Source organism: Anastrepha obliqua, chromosome 6, assembly GCF_027943255.1.
Source record: "Anastrepha obliqua isolate idAnaObli1 chromosome 6, idAnaObli1_1.0, whole genome shotgun sequence".
NCBI classification, from domain to species: domain Eukaryota; kingdom Metazoa; phylum Arthropoda; class Insecta; order Diptera; family Tephritidae; genus Anastrepha; species Anastrepha obliqua.
The window spans coordinates 69814914-69823415 of record NC_072897.1 but is presented as its reverse complement, the minus strand read 5'-3'; the positions used below and the strand labels follow the sequence as shown (position 1 = coordinate 69823415).

General features: G+C 43.1%; 1 protein-coding gene across 1 annotated transcript in view; it reads left to right on the top strand.

The window, feature by feature from the left end:
* Positions 1–2476: 2476 nt before the first annotated feature.
* Positions 2477–8502, top strand: part of LOC129250680 (mucin-22-like) — a 96591-nt gene continuing 90565 nt past the window's right edge. The window contains exon 1 of the mRNA XM_054890287.1: positions 2477–2534. The gene's annotated coding sequence lies outside the window, so the exon portion shown is untranslated. The remainder of the gene's footprint in view (positions 2535–8502) is intronic.

Here is an 8502-nt window from a genome sequence, read left to right as displayed (position 1 = left end):
CATGCATATGTACATATGTATGAAAGGAAGATGATGTTCTTGCGCTTGTGCATTATTGTTTTTCATATACAAATGTACATACCTACATATGTATGTAAATGCTGTCGAATACATAAACTATAAATTGACATACAATATAAAATAAGTGTTGATTTATCTTAAACCGTTTTTTTTTCTTAATGCAAATACCTCCTATTGACATGTACATACATATTATGTATGTATATTGTCATATACCATCATTTATGTACATATAGAGTATACGTTCATTTATGCATGTATGTAATGAAAAACTTCATGAATTACTTTCAGAACTTTATTAAAATTAATTCGCGTCGCGCGCATGCACAAAACCTTGGTTCACAACGCAGGCGCAGAAATAAACGCACTGCGTATTTATCCTCCCCATGTCACTCGGCATCAATTCTCGGCGCCAATTTTTTTTTTTTTTTTAATTTTTTTTTTTAATGTAATCGTAAAAAATTTTTAATAAATTTTATGTATCCGCTTATCACTTCAAAAGTAAGAAAATGGTAAAAAAATAAGCAGTCGAAGAAATAAATGCACCGCCTATTTTTCCTCGCCACATGTTAGACTCGATTTCAATTCCCAGTGCAAACCTTTTTTTATAAATTTTTTTTTTTTAAATTCGTTTTTTTTTATGTAATTAAAAAAAATTATGTAATAAATTTTACGTATTCGCTTATTATTTCAAAAAATACGAAAATAGTAAAAATTTAATTAGTTTAATGTATTTATCCTCCCCACGTGACTCGGCATCAATTCTCGGTGCAAATTTTTTTTTTTGTCGTTTTTTAATGTAATCGTAAAAAAATTTTTAATAAATTTTATATATCCGCTTATCATTTCAAAAATAACAAAATGGTCAAAAAATAAGCAGTCGAAGAAATAAACGCACCGCCTATTTTTCCTCGCCACATGTTAGACTCGAGTTCAATTCCCGGTGCAAACTTTTTTTTATAAATTTTATTTTTTAAAATCGTTTTTTTTTTAATGTAATTGAAAAAAAAAAATTATGTAATAAATTTTACGTATTCGCTTATTATTTCAAAAATACGAAAATAGTACAAATTTAATTGGTTTAATGTCGAGGTGAGAAATGTGTTGTGTGTTGAGGTGAAAGATGTGTGGTGTTTCTAATTTTTGTGTGGGCAAAAGTCAGTGAGGTGTCTATAAACTCGGTGTGCTAAATGACCTTATTACAAATCTTTCAGATCTCAATTGTACTAAAAAAAGCTTACAGTAACATTTGCACCTTCTCATTGCATTAACATTCTCTGGTTGTACTCATGGCACCCGTAATGCATTAAAACACAATTCTTTGCAGCCTGTATAGTTCCCGGAGTGTGGTCTTAACCATGCTCCATCGCCACCAGACCACAGAGGCTTAAGTGATGATTGGTCTGAAAAGTGCTGTGTATATCCATAGGACCACAGCAGGTTTCAGACCCCAGGTTTTACCAAAGGCTCTGCGGCATTGCAGAAAAATCCTTAATGTGAGATTCACCTTCAGTGAAACGTGTGTCTCCCAAGTCAGCTTCTTATCCAAGATTACTCCTAGATATTTAACTTCGTTGGAAAGACCAATTGTCACACCTTTCAGTGTTGGAAGACTGAGTCCATCCAATTTCCGTTTCCTCGTCAACAAGACTATGGTGGTTTTGTTCGGATTGACGGAAAGACCTTGTCTCATGCACCGGTCATCGATTTTGTCCAAGATCCTCCGCACTTGTGCGCAAAGCCTCTTTAGGGATTTATCCGATGTTAGCGCACAGACATCGGCCGCATATGCTTGCACATGAAAAGCGAGTTCCTGCATCTCCGCTAGTAGAGATTCTACTGCCACGCACCACAACAGCGCAGAAAGAACACCCCCTATGGGACATCCTTGGTTGGCCCTGACGGGGATTAGTTCGTCACTGTTCTCACCAGCGGTTAACAGCCTCTCAGAGAGCATGGAATATATCCATTTTACAATGGTTTGATTAACTCTATGTCATTCGGCAGCCTTACTGAGCGGTCTAGATAAAGGACCTCACAAAGTCTCGCTGTTACCTTAATACAGAAATTTTTATAGATTTCGAGTTTGGCTTTCCGTACTTTTCTCTTATATTCTCTCTGTGTAAGTCGACGATTGGTCCAGTCGTCTTCCGTTTGGGTTTTTAAGGTCTCATTAAGTAGTTTCCTGGCCCGTACACGAAGGTTCGGCAGTTCAGGATTCTACAAAGGCACCGCTTACCTCTGTCAACTTTGCCTGAGTGGGCACAGTTCCTCAATGCAACTGATTAAAGTACCTTCTAATTTCTCAGTAGCATCTTCAACCATTTCTATTAATTTGAATTTTTTCAGGTTTGGTAATCGCTCTGTTACAAGATCAACATACCCTCTTCAGCCACGTTTCGAGGACTCCTACCGGAAAGTATTTATATTTATCAATTCCCAGTCGGAATTCGATAAGGGATTCCTCTTCCAAAACTCGCCATCGGTTGATTCGATTTCCAACTGACCTATTGGTAAGTGTTAAACCAATCACCTCTTCTCTCCTTTTGGTCACAAAAGTTGGTTTGTTACCAGTATTTTAAATGACCAAATCAGATGACAGGATAAAATCCAGTAACTTGAGACCTCTGGAGTTGCATTTGCTGCTTCTCCATACTATGTTCTGTGAATTTACATCACAGCCCTATATTAGCGCCAGATTATTGGATTCTGCATACTTCACTTCTCTTAGCTCCCTTGAAGGAGGTGGCTGTAAAGAGTCGTAGGCTAGGTACGCCGAGACTATGAAAGCTTCGACACTGTTCCCACTCTTCGAGTACTTTATTTTTGCAACAGCGATATGTCCGGAGCATAGCTCTTTTAACATCGTGTGTTCGATCACCATCGGCATGATAATACATGCTCGCGGTCTTACATTTTCTTCACAATGAAATATTTGTCCCCACGACATAGCACGTAGACCACAGATACATTCGTGACATACCCATGGTTCTTGTATTAGTATTATGTGTGGGTTTGTTTGCAGTTTTGCATGTCTGTGGCACAGAAGAGCCGTAGACGCTTTGCTATGCTGCAGATGTATCTGGGTAAATATTAATTCAGCCATGAGACTGAGTATATTTACGCTTTTTCGTCCACCTTATCCTGGACTCGGAAAAGGATTCACCCCTGATGTAGGTGAGGACGGCACTCTTACCTCGATTTCAGTACCATGAGAGACCCAAGATCGATACCCAGTACCAGATCGGAACCCGCCTCCGAAATGGTAGCGGATTTCTGCCTGGTGCACGAGTATACTTTCCAGAGAATTGTGTCAAGATCTTTGTTTTGAAAACGGATGCGCGTGAGGAGCCAAGAATGAACTTGCTATTTTCGCAAGCTGGAATTTTTGCTATCTCTTTTTCCAGCCATTCTCGGGAAAAAGCATTGGAACAGTGCACCTTTACCATGCAGTCCACCACGCTTTTACCCGCGTGTCTTTCTACTCACCTATAGCATCCCAAAGATAGCTGTCAAGATAGTCTTGTTGCCCTTTGGACAGTAGACCGTCTTGTTTGTCGGTATGTATCTCTACCGTCATTGCCTTTCCTGCCATTCTCGCGAATGATTCGGCAGACGTTGATGGAAGAGTGTCATTCGGCATTTGAGGACCTTTAGTTTTTGCCTTGTCAGGTAAAGGTTTATCTGGCTGTGATTGGGTGGAGGATGCAGGCACTTCCGACTTCCGTCTCTATACTTTCCTTTACTTTGTCTTTCTCCTTTTTCCGGTCGTTGGCACAGATCCCGTTTCTTACCTGATTCGTACCAGGTTTCACCTTTGTCAAAGACTTACTCGGTACCAGAGATCCATCGGAGTGTACGGGGAGGTTGTCCGCCATCTCCACATACTCCACGGGGTATCTTTCACACCCACTCGGCTCCTCCGGGTGTCAGTTCCGGTCATAAGGGGATGTGGGGCTCAGGCCTGCACATCCGATGCCCGAGTCGTCGATTGCTCAACGGGCGGATTTCCGAAAAGTGGGTTACCTCATGCAGATATGTCCTTCATTAGCCTCCACATTCAAGAAAAGAAATGGATTTTATTCCTCCTGCCAGGTTGTCGGTACGGTAATCTCCGCATAGTACTTGGGTGGCCAACAATTCCGCCGTTCCGCGGATGGGTGGATACTCAATTTCTATACGGAGTTGCCCTCTTAGCTCGTGGTATGTTAGTCTCCATAACAAGGGGTTAATCACTACTAAAGCCTCATCCCCACGGCAAGGAGACCGACACGATAAACGTTGCGAGTGATAGTCGGAGACTCGCCATGAATTTATTTTGGAAAATTACGCTTATTTAATTCAAAGTAAAAAATGTGTGAAAATAATACAAAATTAAGAATCAATTTACTTTTGCTCGATATGACTACCTTTTGCCTTGACTATGGCCTTGAGACGTTCCAGAAACGAATCGTAAGCTGCCCGATTGTGGCTTGCAGGTATTTTGGTCCACTCGCGGACAATTTCTTTTTTCGGCGCCTCGAGACTGATGATCTTTCAGTTCGGACCTTGCTCTCCAAAATGACCTTAAGAGAATTATCCATCGGATTCGCGTCTGGGGAATTTGAGAGCCATTGTGTGGACGTGACAAAGTTTGGAACATCGTTTTTTAGTCATTCTTGGTTCACTCGAAGTTTGTGAGTCCCGTTGAAATGTCAATGGTCTGCCACCGAAAGGTGTGTTAGATGAGTGGATTTGATGGGCCATGTGAAAAGGTGGCTAGTGTCATGTCAGGTGCCTTTACATGCCGGATATATGTTTAGTATGTCGGGGCCAATTCTGGATAAGTAGGAGTTTAACCTGCTACAGTATCCAGAACGTAGTTGTTCCAAGGTAACGCGGGACTCTCGGGGAAGTTGGAGCTCCTCAAGAGTCTGCACTACTGGGGAAAGGAGAGTTATCGGACGAAAAGACTCCCCGTGGTTGGTGAGTTTCCCAGGCTTCTGTAGTGAGACCACTCTCCCTAATTTCCACGTATCAGGAATGATGAGAGTGACCATAAAAAAATTGAAGACCTTTATGAGATATTCTACTTCCAATGGACCCAGCGTTTTTAGCATCAGATGTTTAGTCCGTCAGGGCCAATGGATTTGGATGGCTTCATGTGATTGATGGCCGCTTGAACGTCATCGCTGGAGAAAGCAAGAGGCGCACTGTTGTATGTCAGTTTGTGCAGCCATTTGCTGGCACTACGTTTGGATCTGTCGGCTGGAGGATGGAGAATAAATTGCCGGCTAGCTCGCGCATCTCTTCGGATCCGACGAAGTACAACCGTTGAAGGTGATATCCACCTTGTCGTTGTGCTTCGTTGGGTTCGACAGGGACCTTACGGTGCACCAGAGCTTGCTCACGCCAGAGGTGATGTTGCAGGAATTCAGATACTCTTCCCATTTGTTCCGCTTATGTTGGGTTAGCAGCTGCCGGATATCCGAATTGAGATCCTTTATGCGAGGATCCCCTGGATCGGCCTGGCGTAGGAGATCACGTTCGTTTGCCAGAACAGCTTGTTTAGCTGGGGAATTGGGACGTGTGTCCTGAATCTTTCCAGCTGGTATGAAGCGAGCTGCGGTGGCTGTGATCACCTTGCGGAATGCGCGTTCGCCTTCGCGCACATCGGTGGGAGTGGGGAGTGCGGCGAAGATGTCTTCGGGAAATCAGGTCCAATCAGCTTTGTCGAAGTATATATATATGATCGGTGATCCGCGGAAGCAAAGTCGGCAGGTTTCTCGATCGAGATAATTGGCAAGTGGTCTGTTGCAAGCGGTAGCATAGGTCGCCAGGTTCTGCTATTTATCAGACATGCGCTAGCAATTGTGATGTTAGGCGAGCTGCAGCTTTACAGTGCTGAATGTCGAATCGTCTATCTGCTCTGCAAATAGCTGTCCCCTCCGATCATTCGGCAGGCTTGAGTGCCAAAGATCATGATGCGCATTAAAATCACCTACTACCAATCGGTTTTCACCCCTGATGAGCGCACCACTATCAGGGAGACATCCTGCCGGACAGCAGGCGACAGGGGGTATATATATATATTAAATATTTTGAGCTCGGCATCGCCTGACTGGACAGCTATCCCTTGACATTCTAAGGTGCTGTCCCTGCGGTCGATGCCTTTATGATGAGACGATACTGCACTGTATGGTGGACTATGAACGCTAGGCTCCCACCATTGTCTCGCTCGTGATCCTTTCTGTGCACGCTGTAGCCGTCCCTGGTAATCAAGGAGGAGCTAGCGTGCAGTTTTTTCTCTTGGACCGCAGCTATCTTGATACCATGTCGACTCATGAAGTCGACTATCTCGTATATTATACTCGTAAGTACGTTGCAGTTATATTTTAATAGTCTGAAACTACTCGGGAGTATGTTCGTAACTCGGAGGGTGAGGAACGCGTGGTGTTGTCGGCGTTGGCCCTGTTGTGCGTTCCGCAAAAGTTGTTGTGGCCTGATGTTGACGGGCGGCAGCACCACAGGGGGTGGTTGCGGGCGCAAGAATTGTAATGGACTGTTGTCAGGTTCCGAGGAACTCTGGTCTGACACACGGAACAAACTGTGCTCCGTGCCGTTAAGGTATGGTGAGTGGCGGTAGTTTGACGTGCCGGCATTGAGGACGGTATCGCCGTTAAGGCAGAGGCCGCCTAATGGCGAGGGCAACATGTGGCCACATACTTTGTGGACCACTCCCTGTGTGTCTTAAGGCCTGAACTGGTCTTAAGATGGCGCCACCCGTTGCACTTATAGCACCTGATCGGGGTGGTGTTCGGGTGGAGCCGCTTGTGCCAGATGCAGTGGTAAAATGCCTCTGGGACAGGGTTAGGTTCAACGCCAGCCCTGAAGAGAAGTATTTGGAGCAAACGTACAGCGAGGGATTGTTCCTGTGACGAAAGTGATTTAGCCAACTAACAGACTGATGATGCTGTAGAATTGTCTCGAATTGGCATCAACTGCTGCAACGCTTTCTCTTGTTCTTTGTGCCTCATAAGTGCACAATTCTTGTTAGTGAGATTATGGGGACATCCCGCAACATTTGTGAAACTAGGAACAAAACAATTGTAATACGGGCACAGTCTTAGAAAGATTCGCACCTCGTACACATACTTAAGTCGTGGCCAATCTTCAACTGACTTAATTATTTCTTCGTCTGTCTTGACGCTTTCGGTTGTCATCTTATGTCTTATATACGCGACTTCTGGCTTAAACAATGCATGCTATTGCGGATTCAATCGTATTCCCGCGTAAGCAATACGCCGAAGGACACCTTCCAAATTTCTCATAATAATGAAGCCATCCAGATAGACTAAACATATTTTTTTAACGGAGTCCCCTTACCACACGTTCCATCAGGCGTTCAAAAGTTTCTGGAGCGTTGCATGATCCGAATGGCATCACAGAGATTTGCTACAGCCCATCTCCTATACTGAAGGTTATCTTCTCACAATTACAATCCTCAAATTCTACTTGCCAGTAACTACTTTTTAAATCAAGCGTGAAAAACCATTTCGCTCCGGATAAAGTGTCGAGAGTTTCATCTATTCGTGCTAATGGGTCCTTTTTTGTAACTTCATTTAGCTTTCTATAATCTAAACAATACCGGCTGCTCCCATCTTTCTTTTCACCCAGTACACACACTGAGTTTCACGGAAGTGCAAGTGGAAATCGTCATGGAACTTTCACCTTCCCTCTCTTTTTTTCACCCTTACTGTGATCCGGGGGTTATTTCTCGTTGGTATCTGTGTTTTTCCCACTATTATATTTGCCCTCTCTTCAGCAGCTTTTATCGCCCACACTTCGTCTGCACTACAGCCATCTTCCACATTAGCCCCTATGACTGCTTCAGGTTTTGGCGAAATGCGTTAACGTTCACTTATGAACCTCTCTGGACTGTGCACTTTCGTTCATGCCCGGTATGGGGAGTATCTCCATATTCTGACACGACGGCAGCAGTAGAAATTTGTAAACAACTGACAAAGCTACAAAAGCAACTTCGCAAACTACCTCTCCCGAAATGGAAACATTCCTTCCTGTTGTGTAGCTTCGCGTAAGTGAGACAACCAGAGCAGCGAATTTATCCAATAATTGCTGTATTATTTACTCAAGCACATTTAAATACTTCGGCAACACTAAAACTCTTAATATGATGGATTGATGTCTGACGCTTTGAAGGTATTGAATATATGACCAAAAAGTTTGCAAATAAGTTGCAACTGTCTGAGGTATTTGTGGCAAAAGATCAGTTATATTCAACTGATTTCGAGATGCCTTTCACCTTGCTCTTGGAGTTGAAATATCGAAAAAGAACAGGTACTCGTATTAGCAGTAGACCACCTGATTTTATTTCTCTATTGAAAGTAAAACGAACCGAATTTGGAATTTTTGCAGCAAAAATTATACACGTAAACAACGTTTAAGAAAGAAGCAATTTATTTGTTTGGCATATTATGTACC